The sequence below is a fragment of the Staurois parvus genome, unplaced genomic scaffold (assembly GCF_062004578.1).
Source record: "Staurois parvus isolate SC_StPar_1 unplaced genomic scaffold, SC_StPar_1.0 ptg002530l, whole genome shotgun sequence".
NCBI lineage: Eukaryota > Metazoa > Chordata > Amphibia > Anura > Ranidae > Staurois > Staurois parvus.
In genome coordinates this window covers 1-20184 of record NW_028320326.1, presented here as the reverse complement: position 1 = coordinate 20184, position 20184 = coordinate 1, and positions in this window count along the sequence as shown.

The window sequence follows — 20184 nt, the reverse complement described above, 5'->3', positions numbered from 1 at the left end:
TAGTCCATAGGGTTCAATATTGAGTTGACCCCGCCCTTTCCACACACATGACCATTAATGGCCCCCCAGTCTTAGTCCGTAGGGTTCAATATTGAGTTGACCCCGCCCTTTCCACACACACATGACCTTTAATGGCCCCCCAGTCTTAGTCCGTAGGGTTCAATATTGAGTTGGCCCCGCCCTTTCCACACACATGACCTTTAATGGCCCCCCAGGCTTAGCCCGTAGGGTTCAATTTTGAGTTGGCCCCGCACTTTCCACACACATGACCATTAATGGCCCCCCGGTCTTAGTCCGTAGGGTTCAATATTGGGTTGGCCCCGCATTTTCCACACACATGACCTTTAATGGCCCCCCAGTCTTAGTCCGTAGGGTTCAATATTGAGTTGGCCCCACCCTTTCCACACACATGACCTTTAATGGCCCCCCAGTCTTAGTCCGTAGGGTTCAATATTGAGTTGGCCCCGCCCTTTGCACCTATAACAGCTTCAACTCTTCTGGGAAGGCCGTCCACAAGGTTTAGGAGGGTGTCTATGGGAAGGTTGGACCATTCTTCCAGAAGCACATTTGTCAGGTCAGGCACTGATGTCGGGGGAGGAGGCCTGGCTCGCAGTCTCCGCTCTAATTCATCCCAAAGGTGTTCTATGGGGTTGAGGTCAGGACTCTGTGCAGGTTAGTCAAGTTCCTCCACCCCAAACTGGCTCCTCCATGTCTTTATGGACCTTGCTTTGTGCACTGGTGGGCAGTCATGTTGGAACAGGAAGGGGCCATCCCCAAACTCTTCCCACAAAGTTGGGGGCATGAAATTGTCCAAAATGTCGCCTTAAGAGTTCACTGGAACTAGGGGGCCAAGCCCAACCCCTGAAAAACAACCCCACACCATAATCCCCCCCTCCACCAAACTTTACTCTTGGCACAATGCAGTCAGGCAAGTTCCGTTCTCTTGGCCACCGCCAAACCCAGACACGTTCATTGGATTGCCAGACAGAGAAGTGTGATTGGTCACTCCAGAGAACACGCCTCCTCTGCTCTAGAGTCCAGTGGCGGCGTGCTTTACACGCTCTGCGACGCACTTGGTGATGGAAGGCTTGGATGCAGCTGCTCGGCCATGGAAACCCATTCCATGAAGCTCTCTGCACACTGTTGTTGGGCTCATCTGAAGGCCGCACCAAGTTTGGAGGTCTTTAGCCATTGACTCTGCAGACAGTTGGCGACTTCTGCGCACTGTGCGCTTCAGCATGCGCTGACCCCGCCCTGTCATGTGACCTGGCCTACCACTTGGTGGCTGAGTGGCTGTTGTTCCCAGTTGCTTCCACTTTGTTATAATCCCACTAACAGCTGAGCGTGGAATATTTAGTAGCCAGGAAATGTCACGGATGGACTTATTGCCCAGATGGCCACCTATCACGGGACCACGCTTGGAGTCACTGAGCTCCTGAGAGCGACCCATTCTTTCACCAATGTTTGTAGAAGCAGTCTGCATGCCTAGGGGCTTGATTGTATACACCTGTGTCCATGGAGGGGATTGGAACACCTGAATCACATGATTGGGAGGGGATTGGAACACCTGAATCACATGATTGGGAGGGGATTGGAACACCTGAATCACATGATATGGAGGGGATTGGAACACCTGAATCACATGATATGGAGGGGATTGGAACGCCTGAATCACATGATTGGTAGGGGATTGAAACACCTGAATCACATGATATGGAGGGGATTGGAACACCTGAATCACATGATATGGAGGGGATTGGAACACCTGAATCACATGATTGGAGGGGATTGGAACACCTGAGTCACATGATTGGGGGGGATTGGAACACCTGAATCACATGACTGGGAGGGGATTGGAACACCTGAATCACATGATATGGAGGGGATTGCAACACCTGAATCACATGATATGGAGGGGATTGGAACATCTGAATCACATAATTTGGAGCGCCCAATACTTTTGGCAATATATTGTATATTGCAGCTTACCAATCATTAGATGTGGCGGCTCCATTAGTTTTCTTTTATTTAGGCTTTTTTCCCCTATGTTTTCACCTGGTGATCTGGCCAGTAACACATCTCTTGTATTAGAGCTCCCTGCACTCTGGAGGAAGGAGCAAAGGGGGGACCTTTAGACAGCAGTCTAGGGGGAGGGGAGGGGAGGGGAGTGTTATGTACTAACAAATTTAGATACACTAGCAAATTGATTCCAACCTCCAGCTCACACCTTATGATCAGTTAGTTTCCTTCTGGTATAAAGGTTTTACACAAATAAATAAAAGCTGATCATTGAAGGTACCCCTGCCGGTGGTAAATGGTTTGCATCATCCCTGTAACTGCAAGAGCGCTTTTCTGTTGAAAAACAGACTTACCGGCTGGATCACCAGATGAAAATAGAAGAAAGAAAGCCTAAAAAAGAAAACGAATGCAGCCGCCACATCTAAGAATTGGTAAGCTGCAATATAATAAATGTTTGTTTTGGGTTTAATACGGCTTTAGTCTCTGAGGCAGAACTTCCGATTGGTCACACATCCACTGACACTTGTAATATTATTAGCAGCCAGTTGGGGGCGCACTGTGTCCATTAAAGGAAACTTCTGACTTGGAGGTTGGAGATCAGCGGCTGAGTTTTTGTTTTCACCAGAAGACAGGCTTCTCCCTCTACCAATATAATGTGTAATTCACCCATAAAGCTGCTTCTCGGGTAATGTGAACACTATTCTATATAATATCCTATGTTGTATATCTGCCAGCTGACATGGGGGGGGGGGGGGGTGTCCATTGCATTCACAGACCACATACTCCCGAAGACTGAAGATCAGGGGCGGACTGACCATTTGGAAACGTATGCACTGCCCGAGGGTCCGGGGTCAGTAGGGGGCCCCATGAGATGCCTCTGGTACCTTTTTCATAGGCTTTTTTGAGTTTGGGCAAGGACACAGGGGCCCCATGATCCCCTATTGCCCGGGGGCCCCATGAGTTGTCAGTCTGCCCCTGCTGAGGACTCATCTGCATCTGGAAGTTGCTAAAATTATTGTGTTTTTGCATTCATTTCTAAAGAGAATGACCGATGTGTGCGCTGTCCATATACAGTCATGGCCAAAAATCTTCCCCCCCCCCCCCCTCCCCCCGCATTTCTGTCCGATAACGCACCGCTTAACCCAGAAAATTGCCGTAATGACAAATGTGTCGGCGTTCTCGTGTTTCTTTCTTTGGTTTCTATCGGTGACACAAAAAGGTGGAGAAACAAAAAGCCAAATCTGACCCATTCCACCCAAAACTCTCACTATACGTCACCATCTGAATGAAAAGGGACGCTATGGTAGGAGGGCCCCACTGCTGACACAGAAATATGGGAGGAGACCCAGGAGGACCCCACTGCTGACACAGAAATATGGGAGGAGACCCAGGAGGACCCCACTGCTGACACAGAAATATGGGAGGAGACCCAGGAGGACCCCACTGCTGACACAGAAATATGGGAGGAGACCCAGGAGGACCCCACTGCTGACACAGAAATATGGTAGGAGACCCAGGAGGACCCCACTGCTGACACAGAAATATGGTGGGAGACCCAGCAGAACCCCACTGCTGACACAGAAATATGGGAGGAGACCCAGGAGGACCCCACCGCTGATACAGAAATATGGTAGGAGACCCGGGAGGACCCCACTGCTGACACAGAAATATGGTGGGAGACCCGGGAGGACCCCACCGCTGCTACAGAAATATGGTAGGAGACCCAGGAGGACCCCACCGCTGATACAGAAATATGGTAGGAGACCCAGGAGGACCCCACTGCTGACACAGAAATATGGTAGGAGACCCAGGAGGACCCCACTGCTGACACAGAAATATGGTGGGAGACCCGGGAGGACCCCACCGCTGATACAGAAATATGGTAGGAGACCCAGGAGGACCCTACTGCTGACACAGAAATGTGGTAGGTGACCCAGAAGGACCCCACTGCTGACACAGAAATATGGTGGGAGACCCAGGAGGACCCCACTGCTGACCCAGAAATATGGTGGGAGACCCAGGAGGACCCCACTGCTGACACAGAAATATGGTGGGAGACCCAGGAGGACCCCACTGCTGACACAGAAATATGGTAGGAGACCCAGGAGGACCCCACTGCTGACACAGAAATATGGTGGGAGACCCAGCAGAACCCCACTGCTGACACAGAAATATGGGAGGAGACCCAGGAGGACCCCACCGCTGATACAGAAATATGGTAGGAGACCCGGGAGGACCCCACTGCTGACACAGAAATATGGTGGGAGACCCGGGAGGACCCCACCGCTGCTACAGAAATATGGTAGGAGACCCAGGAGGACCCCACCGCTGATACAGAAATATGGTAGGAGACCCAGGAGGACCCCACTGCTGACACAGAAATATGGTAGGAGACCCAGGAGGACCCCACTGCTGACACAGAAATATGGTGGGAGACCCGGGAGGACCCCACCGCTGATACAGAAATATGGTAGGAGACCCAGGAGGACCCTACTGCTGACACAGAAATGTGGTAGGTGACCCAGAAGGACCCCACTGCTGACACAGAAATATGGTGGGAGACCCAGGAGGACCCCACTGCTGACCCAGAAATATGGTGGGAGACCCAGGAGGATCCCACCGCTGACACAGAAATATGGTAGGAGACCCAGGAGGACCCCACTGCTGACCCAGAAATATGGGAGCAGACCCAGGAGGACCCCCATTGCTGTCACAGAAATATGGGGGGAGACCCAGGAGGACCCCACTGCTGTCACAGAAATATGGGGGGAGACCCAGGAGGACCCCACTGCTGACACAGAAATATGGTAGGAGACCCAGGAGGACCCCACTGCTGACACAGAAATATGGGAGGAGACCCAGGAGGACCCCACTGCTGACCCAGAAATATGGTAGGAGACCCAGGAGGACCCCACTGCTGTCACAGAAATATGGGGGGAGACCCAAGAGGACCCCACTGCTGACACAGAAATATGGTAGGAGACCCAGGAGGACCCCACCGCTGATACAGAAATATGGTAGGAGACCCAGGAGGACCCCACTGCTGACCCAGAAATATGGGAGGAGACCCAGGAGGACCCCACTGCTGACAGAAATATGGTGGGAGACCCGGGAGGACCCTACTGCTGACACAGAAATGTGGTAGGTGACCCAGAAGGACCCCACTGCTGACACAGAAATATGGTAGGAGACCCAGGAGGACCCCACTGCTGACACAGAAATGTGGTGGGAGACCCAGGAGGACCCCACTGCTGACACAGAAATATGGTAGGAGACCCAGGAGGACCCCACTGCTGACACAGAAATATGGTGGGAGACCCAGGAGGACCCCACTGCTGACCCAGAAATATGGTGGGAGACCCAGGAGGATCCCACCGCTGACACAGAAATATGGTAGGAGACCCAGGAGGACCCCACTGCTGACACAGAAATATGGGAGGAGACCCAGGAGGACCCCACCGCTGACACAGAAATATGGTAGGACACCCAGGAGGACCCCACTGCTGACACAGAAATATGGTAGGAGACCCAGGAGCACCCCACTGCTGACACAGAAATATGGGAGGAGACCCAGGAGCACCCCACTGCTGACACAGAACTATGGTGGGAGACCCAGGAGGACCCCACCGCTGACACAGAAATATGGTAGGAGACCCAGGAGGACCCCACCGCTGACACAGAAATATGGTGGGAGACCCAGGAGGACCCCACCGCTGACACAGAAATATGGTGGGAGACCCAGTAGGACCCCACCGCTGACACAGAAATATGGTGGGAGACCCAGGAGGACCCCACCGCTGACACAGAAATATGGTGGGAGACCCAGGAGAACCCCACCGCTGACACAGAAATATGGTGGGAGACCCAGGAGGACCCCACTGCTGACAGAAATATGGTGGGAGACCAAGGAGGACCCCACTGCTGACCCAGAAATATGGGAGGAGACCCAGGAGGACCCCACTGCTGACACCGAAATATGGTGGGAGACCCAGGAGGACCCCACTGCTGACAGAAATATGGTGGGAGACCCAGGAGGACCCCACTGCTGACACCGAAATATGGTGGGAGACCCAGGAGGACCCCCCTGCTAAAACAGAAATATGGTGGGAGACCCAGGAGAACCCCACTGCTGACACAGAAATATGGTGGGAGACCCAGGAGGACCCCACTGCTGACACAGAAATATGGTGGGAGACCCAGGAGGACCCCACTGCTGACACAGAAATATGGTGGGAGACCCAGGAGGACCCCACTGCTGACACAGAAATATGGTGGGAGACCCAGGAGGTCCCCACTGCTGACACAGAAATATGGGGGGAGACCCAGGAGGACCCCACTGCTGACACAGAAATATGGTGGGAGACCCAGGAGGACCCCACTGCTGACACAGAAATATGGGAGGAGACCCAGGAGGACCCCACTGCTGACAGAAATATGGTGGGAGACCCAGGAGAACCCCACTGCTGACAGAAATATGGTGGGAGACCCAAGAGGACCCCACTGCTGACACAGAAAAATTTTGGAAGTTGCCAAAACGTACCTGAGGAAGCCAAACCCCTTCCTGGAGAATGTGCTGTGGACATACGAAACAAAATGGCAGCTTTTTGGGAAAGCCAATCATTCTGCTGTTTTCAGAAAAAGCAATGAGGCCTTCAAAGAAAAGAATCCAGTCCCTCCAGTCACACATGGTGGGGGGGGGGGGTCACTGATGGTTTGGGTTGCTTTGCTGCTTCAGGCACTGGATGTCTTGACCATGTGCATAGCATTATGAAATCTGAAGACTACCAAAGAGTTCTGGGGTGCGATGTAGGGTCCAGTACCAGAAAGTTGGGTCTCCATCAGAGGTCATGGGTCTTCCAGCAGGACAATGACCCAAAGCACACGTCACTAAGCCCCCAAAAATGATTTCAAAGTGGTGGAGAGGACTGAACTGGCCAGCAATGAGTACAGATCTCCATCCCATAGAGCTCCTGTGGAGAAATCTCAGACCAGCAGTTGGGAAAAGGAACCTTCCAATGTGAGAGACCTGGAGCAGGTGGTGGAAGAAGAGCGATCCAAAATTCCAGCAGAGAGGTGGAAGAAACTCATTGATGGTCACAGGAAGCCATTGATTTCACTTATTTTTTCCAAGGAGTGCGCTACCGAATATTACATGGAGGGTGCCAATAATTTTGTTCAGTCCATTTTTGCAGTTTTGCGTGGAATGGGTCAGATTTGGCTTTTTGTTTCTACACTTTTTTTGTGTCACCAAAACAAACAAAAGAAATAAAACGAGAATTCCAAAACATTTGTCATTGCAGCAATTTTCTGGGTGAAGTGGTGCGTTTTCTGACAGAAATGCAAGGGGGGGCAAGATTTTCGTCCATGACTGTATATGGCAGGTCCTGTCCAGCATAATTCATTTTTGCACCCCCCCACCCCCCCCCCACCCCACACACACACACACACACACCTGGGCAATATTTTATTAAACACCAATCAATGGTTGTGATATTGTAGCCAGTATGAAACCTGCACATTTGATGAGCATCTGGTCCATTGAAAATGTTACATCTGAAGAAGTTTCTTTTCTGATTGGTCCATCCATGTCTTGTGTAAGGATTCGTTTACACTTCAAAATGTGGCATTTGACGCACTTTTTTAATCCACTCTGAATGCCAATCAAAGCATCTCTCACTTAATAAAATGTTCACTTTTCAGTCCTGTTCACACTGTTGTGTTTGCTTTGCTTCACTTCACTTCAAAAATGATACGTCATGTCACTTTCTTGGTGCCTCAAAGCCTCCATAGAGTCTTAAAGTCTTAGCACCTGCAGCATTTGAGAGGCATTTATTCAGTTAGCTTTGCTTTGTTTTGGAGGTACTGCAGGTATGAGATATCCCAGGATGCCCTGGGAAACCAACCGGATATTCTGGGAGTGTTTGGTGCAGACGTCACATTTGGTGTGCAGCGTGGAGAAGCAGGAAGGTGAGCGGGGTCAAAGAGTGGAGCAACTGGCAAACGGCACACGTGGTGCGCAATGTGGGAGCACCATTACGGAAGGTGAGTGCAACTGGAGAGAGAGGACTGAGCGGCAGAGGATCAGCAGAACTGGAGGAATGGAGCAGGAAAAACTACCAGATGTCAGACATGTTGAGCAGCATGGGAGCAATATAGCGGGAGGTGAGCTGGGACTGGAGGAAGATCAGCAAACCAGAGGGAATCAGCAGAGCTGGGGGTTACTACTGAGCGAGGGACCAGCAGAACTGGGGGTTACTACTGAGCAGGGGATCAGCAGAGCTGGGGGTTACTACTGATGAGGGATCAGCAGAGCTGGGGGTTACTACTGATGAGGGATCAGCAGAGCTGGGGGTTACTACTGATGGGGGATCAGTAGAGCTGGGGGTTACTACTGAGCGGGGGATCAGCAGAGCAGGGGGTTACTACTGATGGGGGATCAGCAGAGCTGGGGGTTACTACTGATGGGGGATCAGTAGAGCTGGGGGTTACTACTGAGCGGGGGATCAGCAGAGCAGGGGGTTACTACTGATGGGGGATCAGCAGAGCTGGGGGTTACTACTCATGGGGGATCAGCAGAGCTGGGATTACTACTAAGCAGGGGATCAGCAGAGCAGGGGGTTACTACTGAGCAGGGGATCAGCAGAGCTGGGGGTTACTACTCAGTGGGGTATCGGGAGAGATGGGGGTTACTACTGAGTGGGAGATCAGCAGAGCTGGGGTTACTACTGATGAAGGATCAGCAGAGCTGGGAGTTACTACTGAACAGGATATCAGCAGAGGTAAGGGATACTACTGAGAGGGGGTTCAGCAGAGCAGGCGGTTACTACTGAGCGAGAGATCCGCAGAGCTGGGGGTTACTACTGAGCAGGGTATCAGCAGATCTGGGGTTACTACTGAGTGGGGGATCAGCAGAGCTGGGGGTTACTACTGAGTGGGGGATCTGCAGAGCAGGTTGTGACTACTGATGGGGGATTAGCAGAGCTGGGGGTTACTACTGGTTGGGGGATCAGCAGAGCTGGGGATTACTACTGAGCAGGGTATCAGGAGAGCTGGGGGTTACTACTGAGCAGGCTATCCGCAGATCTGGGGTTACTACTGAGTGGGGGATCAGCAGAGCTGGGGGTTACTACTGATGGGGGATCAGCAGAGCTGGGGGTTACTACTGATGGGGGATCAGCAGAGCTGGAGGTTACTACTGGTTGGGGGTTCAGCAGAGCAGGCGGTTACTACTGAGCGGGAGATCAGCAGAGCTGGGGGTTACTACTGAGCAGGGGATCAGCAGATCTGGGGTTACTACTGAGTGGGGGATCAGCAGAGCTGGGGGTTACTACTGAGTGGGGGATCTGCAGAGCAGGTTGTGACTACTGATGGGGAATTAGCAGAGCTGGGGGTTACTACTGGTTGGGGGATCAGCAGAGCTGGGGATTACTACTGAGCAGGGTATCAGGAAAGCTGGGGGGTTACTACTGAGCAGGCTATTTGCAGAGCTGGGGGTTACTACTAATGGGGGATCAGCAGAGCAGGCAGTTACTACTGAGTGGGGGATCAGCAGAGCTGGGGGTTACTACTGATGGGGGATCAGCAGAGCAGGGGGTTACTACTGATGGGGGATCAGCAGAGCTGGGGGTTACTACTGATGGGGGATCAGCAGAGCAGGGGGTTACTACTGAGTGGGGGATCAGCAGAGCAGAGGGTTACTACTGATGGGGGATCAGCAGAGCTGGGGGTTACTACTGATGGGGGATCAGCAGAGCAGGGGGTTACTACTGATGGGGGATCAGCAGAGCTGGGGGTTACTACTGATGGGGGATCAGCAGAGCAGGGGGTTACTACTGATGGAGGATCAGCAGAGCTGGGGGAACTACTAATGGAGGATCAGGGACTTCTCTGTGCAAAACCATTACACAGAGCAGGCAAGTATAGCATGTTTGTTATTTAAAAAAACAAACCTTCAGTATCACTTTAATGTCGGGATGGCTGACACCCCCCATAAGCCCCCTGCGACTACTCCTTTGTTTCCAGCAGAACCCGGTGCGCTGTGTCTTCTCCACGGTCAGATATCTGGGTCAGACGTTTCTGAGATCATCGGAAGACATTGTAATTTTTTGTGACATCAGAGAAATGTAACCGATCCAGATCCTCGGCACGGAAAAATAAACTTGTACGTCTTCCAGAAAGTGCGGACTCCACGTGTGACTGAACCAAATACAATAATAAACGGCAGCTTCTCAGATCCGTTTATAACCGGCAGAGGAAATGTACACATTGGGGGGGGGGATGGGGGGCTGAGGACTTGGAGCTTTTGAAGTGAGAATAGAATCATCAGCTTTTCAGGAATCTTTATAAGAAATTGTCTTCTACAAAATTGCAATTGTTTAGGACCTCCTCCTCCTCCTCCAACGTACCGGAGGTGTTTCTGGGCCCTCACACTGCAGAAGGAACTCTTTATGGGGTCATTCATAATGTAGGTGAAGGAAGCTGAAGTTTATTGACTATAGCCTGCCAGACTGGGAGCCTTAATACATAACCCCGGCAGGTGACAACGAGCCCCTCTGTCCCGGCGGGTGACAACGAGCCCCTCTGTCCCGGCGGGTGACAACGAGCCCCTCTGTCCCGGCGGGTGACGACGAGCCCCTCTGTCCCGGCGGGTGACGACGAGCCCCTCTGTCCTGGCGGGTGACAACGAGGCCCTCTGTCCCGGCGGGTGACAACGAGCCCCTCTGTCCCGGCGGGTGACAACGAGCCCCTCTGTCCCGGCGGGGTGACAACGAGCCCCTCTGTCCCGGCGGGTGACGACGAGCCCCTCTGTTCCGGCGGGTGACGACGAGCCCCTCTGTCCCGACGGGTGACAACGAGCCCCTCTGTCCCGGCGGGGTGACGACGAGCCCCTCTGTCCCGGCGGGGTGACGACGAGCCCCTCTTTCCCGGCGGGTGACAACGAGCCCCTCTGTCCCGGCGGGTGACAACGAGCCCCTCTGTCCCGGCGGGTGACAATGAGCCCCTCTGTCCCGGCGGGTGACAACGAGCCCCTCTGTCCCGGCAGGGTGACAACGAGCCCCTCTGTTCCGGCGGGGTGACAACGAGCCCCTCTGTCCCGGCGGGTGACGACGAGCCCCTCTGTTCCGGCGGGTGACGAGCCCCTCTGTTCCGGCGGGTGACGAGCCCCTCTGTCCCGGCGGGTGACGACGAGCCCCTCTGTTCCGGCGGGTGACGAGCCCCTCTGTTCCGGCGGGTGACGAGCCCCTCTGTTCCGGCGGGTGACAACGAGCCCCTCTGTTCGCTCACACTTGCTTTATCATTCATGAAGAGGCCACTCTCTGGGCTCAAGATAAATAAATATATGGAGGGAAATGAAAGCCGTCACTTCTTACCAACACCTTTCAAGGGCACCCAGGAACAGAAGCTTGTTTGACCCTGAGATGTCATCTTGCTTGGCACCGCTTTTATGAGAGGTCTAGGAGGACCTGGGTGTGAAGGTACAGTGCATTCATAAAGTATTCAGACCCCAAACTCCAAGCAGGCTTTCATGTGTTTTGCACTGAGGAGAGGCTTCCGTCCGGCCACTCTGCCATAAAGCCCAGATGGGTGTAGGTACTGCAGTGATGGTGGTCCTTCTGGAACTTTGTCCCAACTACACACAGGATCTCTGGAGATGACCATCGGGTTCTTGGTCGCCTCCCTTACTAAGGCCCTTCTCCCCGATTGCTCAGTTTGGCCGGGTGACCAGCTCTTGGAAGAGTCCTGGTTGTGCCAACCCTCTTCCATTTGAGATTTATGCAGGCCACTGTCCTCTTGGGAACCTTCAGTGAGGTAGAAATGTTTTTTAGCCCTCCCCAGATTTAGGTGCCTTGGAATAATTATGTCTCTGAGCTCTACAGGAAGTTCCTTTGACCTCATGACTTTTGCTCTGATACAGTGTAGCATAACCCCCCTTAGGAGTTACTGAGTTTTGGGTCCCCCTAAAGCTCTGCAAAGCCAGGCAACAACACTTGCACACTGGAGTCAGTAAACAGTCCTTGAGCTTGTTTTTTTGGTTTTATTAAGGGGTATTGAACTTGGATGGGGTTGAGGGGTGTATGGGATGCCCAAGGAAACTGCAAACTCAAGAACAACTCCTTAGCAACTATATACAGGTATGGACAGAATAGTCTCTCCTCTGAGACCACTTCTGCTCTCTGGTGTACCTCCTCAGACCCCAGATGAATCCTCCTCTTCACCCAGCTGTCTGAGGGTATCCTGGGCAAGGGGGCCCAGAAACTACCAAGAACACAGACCCAGATGAGGAGCTAGTTGGGTTCTCTACCTGACTGCCCTCTCCCCTTATCCAGCCCAGGGGGTGTAAAAGTACTCACATTGTCCTTCCTGATAGTGGATTGGCGGCTTCCTTCAGACCTTTTGCTGGGCTGGCTCCTTCCCTGCTGTTCAAATTGTCCTTCCTGGAAGACTCTGGTACAGTGGAGACTCCCTTGTCCAGCACCAGCCTGTAGGTAGGCCCCCTCCCAGGGTCCACACTCCAGTCTACTGCATCTTCAACCTACTCCTCATGCTGATTAGGCTCTGTCAGGGATCCTGCCGCTGTGCAGCTGTGCGACGGCAAGGGATCCCCTCAAGCTGTGGCGGTGCGAGTGCACAAGCGTGGGAGCATGCGGGCACGCATGCGCAGGAGCGTACACGTCTCCGCAAGGCGGGCTATTTAAACCTGCAATACATTGTAAGCAATGCCTTCTGGTCTATAACGTCCTGCACTCCATAACCTGATTCTGTTGCCTGTATCTGATCTGACCCTGACTAAGAAAGAACTCTGCCTGCATCGACCCCGGCTGTCCCTGACTATCCGCTTGCCTGCTCCCTTGTACTTGATTTGCTCATTTGATGTCTGACTCTGCTGCACCTACTTACCTGCTGCTGCACCCACGGTCTGGCACCTAGCCTGCATCCTGGTCAACGCTATACTTACCTGCTGCCGCATCCACGGCAGTCCAGTCCCAGTCTGCATCCTGTTTGCCGCCATACCTGCCTGCTGCTGCACCTACGTTCCTGCACCCACACTGGGCCTGCATCCGAATCTCCTGGGTCTTCATCTACCTGTCGCCAGCTCCAGATCTACCCGGCACTCGTGCCACTCCTGACGCTTTGCCCTCTGTTTCCACTATCAGGGGCTCCAAGCGGGAGTCATCTCCACGTCAGGCTCCCCAACCAGGTACGTGACAGGCTCTCTCATACTCAAGGGTTGTCCTGGCCCCATGCCAGGCCTCCTGCTTCGGGATTGGCCAAGTATGCAGATGAGCTCCTTATCACCCCCACCCACTGACTTCTAGAAACATCCCCAGCCTCTAGAGCAGGGGTTGGTATCAGGGAACTGACCTGCAGAGCCCTCAGCCCTGACCTAAAATAGCTTGGCTGACTCACGCCCAGGCTGATTCATCCCAGGCCACCACTCAGCCTCCACCTAAAATAACTAGCTCCCCCTAGCTAAACTTGAGGGGCGCTACACAGTATGCATTGTCAGCTGTGAAGCCTTTTATAGAGAGGATTGTGCCTTTCCAAATCCTGTCCAATCAATGGAATTTACCACAGGTGGCCTCCAATCACAGTGTAGAAACATCTCAGCAACTATCGAGAGAAACGGGGGTACCTGAGCTAAATTTCAAGTGTTGTTGCAAAGGGTCTGAATACTTTATGAAGTCTGCACAGTGGATGGTGGGTCCTGGAAATTTATAGATGTCACGAGTAATATTTCTTTCTCATCCATTGAGTAGCATAGATATTATTTATTTATTAGCATCGTCAATGTATTCAGCACTTTACATATATATTGTACATTCACATCAGTCCCCGCCCCCGAGGAGCGTACAATCTAAGGGCCCTAACTCACATTCACACATACACAGACTGGGGCCAATTTAGACAGGAGTCAATTAACCCCCCAGCATGTCTTTGGAATTTGGGAGGAAACTGGAGTACCCGGGGGAAACCCACACAGGCACAGGGAGAACATGCAGAGTCCATGCAGGTGGTGCCATGGTTGGAATTTGAACCGATGAGCCTAGTGCTAACTACTTACCCACTGTGCTGCCCAGGTACTGTTGGAATATATTGTCTCCTACAGGAGGATTGGAAACTGGCAAACAAAAGAATTTTAGACCAGCCCAGGATAGTCTCCTTTCCTACCCAGCATGCCTCAGTTTGTTGTAGTGTCCAAGGAGGATGAATGTATTTTCTTCAACCAATCTTTTGCTGGACCCTTTACTCCAGTCCCTCTGGAGCTGCACGCCGTTTGGCCCACCACTCTCTTCCTCAGAAAAATTCTCTTCCTTTGGGTCAATTAAGGCTGTCAGTGGTACCTGATACCCCTCAGTGTCCTTGCCTTTCACCTTTTGACCTCCTAGATCAGGGGTGTTATTGCGGGCCACATCAGCATTATGGTTGCCCGCAAAGGGCCACTTGTATCTGTAAGACTAGATGTCCAGAGCACCCCCCCCCCCATTACATCAGATGTTGAGTTCCCCACCCTCACTTACATCACAGTGCACCCCCTGTAGCATGTGCTGCTACTGGGAAGAAGCTGCGGGCAGCGCTGGTACGCAGAAAGTGCAGGGTCTGGAGGAGGACCAGAGGATGGCTGGAGTCAGCTGCCAGAGTCTGAATGCTGAGACCTGGGGAGGCAGAGACAAGGGGGTGCTGTGGCTGCACAGAGAGGTGCAGGATCTGTAAGAGGAGTTCTGTTCTCCTCTCTGCTGCCAACTGCTGAGATGGGGGGAGGCAGAGATGAGCTTCTCTGCGGCTGCACTGAGAAGTGGGCAGCACAGTTGCTAAATGGTTAGCACTTCTGCCTGGCAGTACTCGGGTCGCTGGTTCAAATCCCAACCACAGCACAACCTGCCTGGAGTTTGCATGTTCTCCCTGTGCCTGCGTGGGTTTCCACCAGCTACTCCAGTTTCTTCCCACGCTCCAAAAGACATGCTGGTAGGTGAATTGGCTCCTGTCTAAATTGTCCCTAGTATGTGTATGTATGAATGTGAGATAGGGACCTTAGATTGTACGCCCCTTGAGGGTGAGGGACCTTAGATTGTACGCCCCTTGAGGGTTAGGGACCTTAGATTGTACGCCCCTTGAGGGTGAGGGACCTTAGATTGTACGCCCCTTGAGGGTGAGGGACCTTAGATTGTACGCCCCTTGAGGGTTAGGGACTGATGTGAATGTACAATATTTGTAAAACGCTGTGTAAAATTGATGGCGCTATATAAGTACCTGAAATAAATAATAAGAGCAGGATCTGGTGGAGGAGTTCTGTCCGCTCTGTTGCCGACTACTGAGACAGGCCAGGAGCAGAGATGGGGGGAGTGCCACAGCTCCAGGAGAGGTGCAAGGGCCACATGAATTGGTATGGTCAGCTGGATTTGACACGTTTTAGGTCAACTGGGACCAAGTTTGACTGTCCCTCACCCAGATAGGGATCTGAATCTTCAGTTTCACCTATGCACACCTGATACTTCTCAGGGCATTGACTCTATTTGTGTATGGCCTGGTGTCTTTTCTTGTCATCCCCATTTTGGAACACTCAAACAACCCCCTGTGAAGAGAGTAGGCATTATGGATCCTAGTGAACATCTCCACGAAGGGCCTACTGTCCCGACGGTTCTGGCTTTGTCAGGTTTCAGCACTGAGAATTGTCTGTGAACTGCAGGAGATGGTAACCAACCTACTTCCTTACTGGCTAGATCCATGACATGTCTACTTTCAGACCTCCTTGTTATCAGACTGGAAGTTACCCCTCTCTGCTCCCTTGTAGGAGTGTTAGATGTTGGTGGAACCTCCCCTCAGGGACATCTCTTCATCTCTTACCAATCCTGCTCCTGAGTGGTCTCACATACTTTATATGCCTCTATAGACCAGGTAGTACCTGGCGTGTCTGCTTTGTCTTTCCATCAGGTGGCTGGTAAGGATTTTTCTTCTCACATCCAGATGGTTTCTCTCATAGAACAATCATCTCTAGGGCTGCAGTCTAGTCTTCCAGAACAGGTGGTTCCTTCTGCATCATAGGATTCTGCTTTGGGTAGGCCTCCTGGTTTGAACATTGGTGGACACCACAAAGGTTCTCACCACCCAGAAGGAATGAGAATCCTTCCTGCATCAGGGTCTGTAGTCTGGTTTGTGTGCTGGATGGTGCTGTGAGTACAAGTCTCTCTGACCTTGTGTTGCAGGTGAAGGTCGTTGAAGGACCCCGTGTTTCCCTGGACTGTCGGTTGGCAGAACACTCTAGTCTCTTGCAGAAGGTATCCTCTGACAGGAATAATAACTTAAGGGGACCTGAAGCTAGGTACTCCTACCTGATTCACAGACCCTTTAGGAAGGTCTTGAAGGAACTTTTCCTTGTTTTGCCTTCAGTAAGGCAAATTGTCTTTGCTGTACTGATAAGATTCCAGCTCCTTGCTCCATGGATGCTTTCCTGGATTGGGAACATTCCTACACTTCTGGCATGAGTTAAGGGATAGGCAAGTTTGTTCTTCAGCAGGATTCCTCCGGGGATACCCCACTGCCGGACCCTTCCCCACTCTCCATCCTGAAGGATCCTATTGTGTGCTTGCAGCTGCCGGTGGGAAGGAGAGGATGGACCTTGCTGCACTGCGGGGGTGGGGCAAACTGGGGGGGGGGGCCTGGGCATGTTCATGAGGGAAGTAAGGATTTGATCCCCTATCATTCAGCAGGATTTCTGGCTCCCAGGTGTCTTTCATACAGGTAACAAGCTGAGATTAGAAGCAGTCTCTTAAAGGGAGTGCTGCTAATCTCATTGTGTTACCTGTATAAAAGACACCTGTCCACAGGAGCAATCAAACCATCAGATTCCAAACTCTCCACCATGGCAAAGACCAAAGAGCTGTCCAAGGATGTCAGGGACAAGATTGTAGACCTACACAAGGCTGGACTGGGCTACCAAACTATGGCCAAGCAGCTTGGTGAGAAGGTGACAACAGTTGGTGCAATCATTCACAAATGGAAGAAACACAAAACAAGTGTCAGTCTCCCTAGGTCTGGTGCACCATGCAAGATCTCACCTCGTGGAGTGTCAATGATCATGAGAACAGTGAGGAATCATCCCAGAACTACACGTGAGGATCTTGTCAATGATCTCCAGGCAGCTGGGACCACAGTCACCAAGAAAACAATTGGTAACACACTACGCCGACAAGGACTGAAATCCTGCAGTGCCCGCAAGGTCCCTCTGCTCAAGAAAGCCCATGTCCAGGCCCGTCTGAAGTCTGCCACTGAACATCTGAATGATGCAGAGGAGGACTGGTGGGAAGTGTTGTGGTCAGATGAGACCAAAATCCAGCTCTTTGGCATCAACTCAACTCGCCGTGTTTGGAGGAGGAGGAATGCTGCCTATGACCCCAAGAACACCATCCCAACTGTAAAACATGGTGGTGGAAACATTCTGCTTTGGGGGTGTTTTTCTGCTAAGGGGACAGGACAACTGCACCGCATCAAAGGGACGATGGACGGGGCAATGTACCCTCAAATCTTGGGTGAGAACCTTCTTCCCTCAGCCAGGGCATTGAAAATGGGTGGTGGATGGGTGTTCCAGCATGACAATGACCCAAAACACACGGCCAAGGCAACAAAGGAGCGGCTCAAGAAGAAGCACATTAAGGTCCTGGAGTGGCCTAGCCAGTCTCCAGACCTTCATCCGATTGAAAATCTGTGGAGGGAGCTGAAAGTTCGAGTTGCCAAACATCAGCCACCAAACCTTAATGACTTGGAGAGGATCTGCCAAGAGGAGTGGGCCAAAATCCTTCCTGAGGTGTGCGAACCTGGGGGCCAACTCCAGGAAACGTCTGACCTCTGTGATTGCCAACAAGGAATTGGCCACCAAGTACTAAGTCATGTTTTGTGAAGGGGATCAAATCCTTCTTTCCCTCATGAACATGCAGATCCGTCATCATTTGTTAGACGCATTTCTGCTGAATTTGTTGTTGTATTCTGTCTGTCAGTGTTACACCGAACATTCCATTGTTAGACCGATCATTTCTGTGTGAGGGGCGAACATTCCATTGTTAGACCGATCATTTCTGTGTGAGGGGCGAACATTCCATTGTTAGACCGATCGTTTCTGTGTGAGGGGCGAACATTCCATTGTTAGACCGATCATTTATGTGTGAGGGGCGAACATTCAGCATCAGAGGGGAGCAAATACACATTTCCTGTATATACTGTATGTTGAAATGCGTTTTTTATATATTACAAAATATATAAAAAGTATTTTTACAAATATTTTTCATATATTTTGTAATATATAAAAAAAACTATTTCAACATACATTGTATATGTGTATGTATGTGTATGTATGTATATATATATATATATATATATATATATAAATTTATTTTGAAATTATTGAATATGGCCAAAATTGTAGCATTTCAAATATATGTTAACCCCCTTCCAGTCCGGACACTTTCACCCCCTTCCAGTCCGGACACTTTCCCCCCCTTCCAGTCCGGACACTTTCCCCCCTTCCAGTCCAGACACTTTCACCCCCTTCCAGTCCGGACACTTTCCCCCCCTTCCAGTCCGGACACTTTCCCCCCCTTCCAGTCCGGACACTTTCACCCCCTTCCAGTCCAGACACTTTCCCCCCCTTCCAGTCCGGACACTTTCCCCCCTTCCAGTCCGGACACTTTCACCCCCTTCCAGTCCGGACACTTTCCCCCCCTTCCAGTCCAGACACTTCCCCCCCTTTCCAGTCCGGACACTTTCCCCCCCTTCCAGTCCAGACACTTCCCCCCCTTTCCAGTCCGGACACTTTCCCCCCCTTCCCCCCAGGCCAATTTTCAGCTTTTAGCTCTATCACACTTTGAATGACAATTGCACGGTCATGCAACACTGTACCCAAATGAAATTTTTAGCATTTTTTTGAGACAGATAAAGCTTTATTTTGGTGGTATTTATTCACCGCTGGGATTTTTTTTTTTTTTTTTGCTATGTAAATAAAAAAGTTTAAAAATTTTGAAAAATAGTGTTTTTCTTATAAAATTTTGCAAATAAATAATATTTCATCATAAATCTTGGCCAAAATTTATTCCGTTATCTTTTTAGTAAAAAAAAAATAACCCAAATTAGTTTATAACCACAAATTATAATTTTCTTTTTTTTTTTTACTTTTTTTTTTTTCTATATTATTAATGTTTTTTTTTTACATACTGTCACCCTAGCAGTACACTATCACCATGGTGACACTGTACTACTTGTGGGGGGTGATGAAGATTTTTTTTTTTTTTTACACTGATTGCTTTTACACCCATAAAGGCTGTAAAAGCAATAATTTCTCCTTCTCTCTGTCTGCATTTCTGCAGCCATTGAGAAATACTGTGTGAGCTGTGATTGGTCACAGCTTGTCACATGGTACAAGGCTGTTGTGAATGGCCCTGTACCATGTGATCTCTGTGATCATTCGCAGATTTCACACGTAGTAAGCAATGATGTCACAAGTGACATCTTGCTTACTACTTTGCATGTGATCACTGATTGGCCAATCAGTGATCACATGATCGGGACCTCGCACAGAGGTCCATTACATCTATCTGTGTTCCACTGTGTCTGGATCGCGGTGCGCACCTTCCCGGGGAGCACAGAGGTCCCGTCCGACGATTGGTGTTCCACTGTGTCCAGGGAGCACGACCAAGCAGGGGGCGGGGAGGTTGTTTATAAACGGCCACCCGGCCCTGCGCTGCCACCGTCCGACCGTTTATATACATGGGCCGGATGGGAGGTGGTTAATATATTTGGGAAGAATATTTTTCAAATATATTTTTCAAATATATTTCTCTTCCATGTGGGATTGTACGCCCCTTGAGGGCAGGGACTGGTGTGAATGTACAATATATATGTAAAGCGCGGGGTAAATTGATGGCGCTATATAAGTACCTGAAATAAATAAATAATAAGATGCGGCTGAACGACGTGGTACAGGGGAGGGAGGGGGGGGGGAACCCTGGGATCTCTCCTCTTTTAGACGTTCGCTTTTCCTTTTCTCATGCTTTCCGGTGTCCTGGCAGATGAAAGCTTCGTCTCCTACAGTAAGTTCACGCTGGGAATCAGGTATGTTAATTCTTACCAGCGACGTGAATGGCTGGCGGAGCCGGACTCGCAGTAAAGCATTCCGGG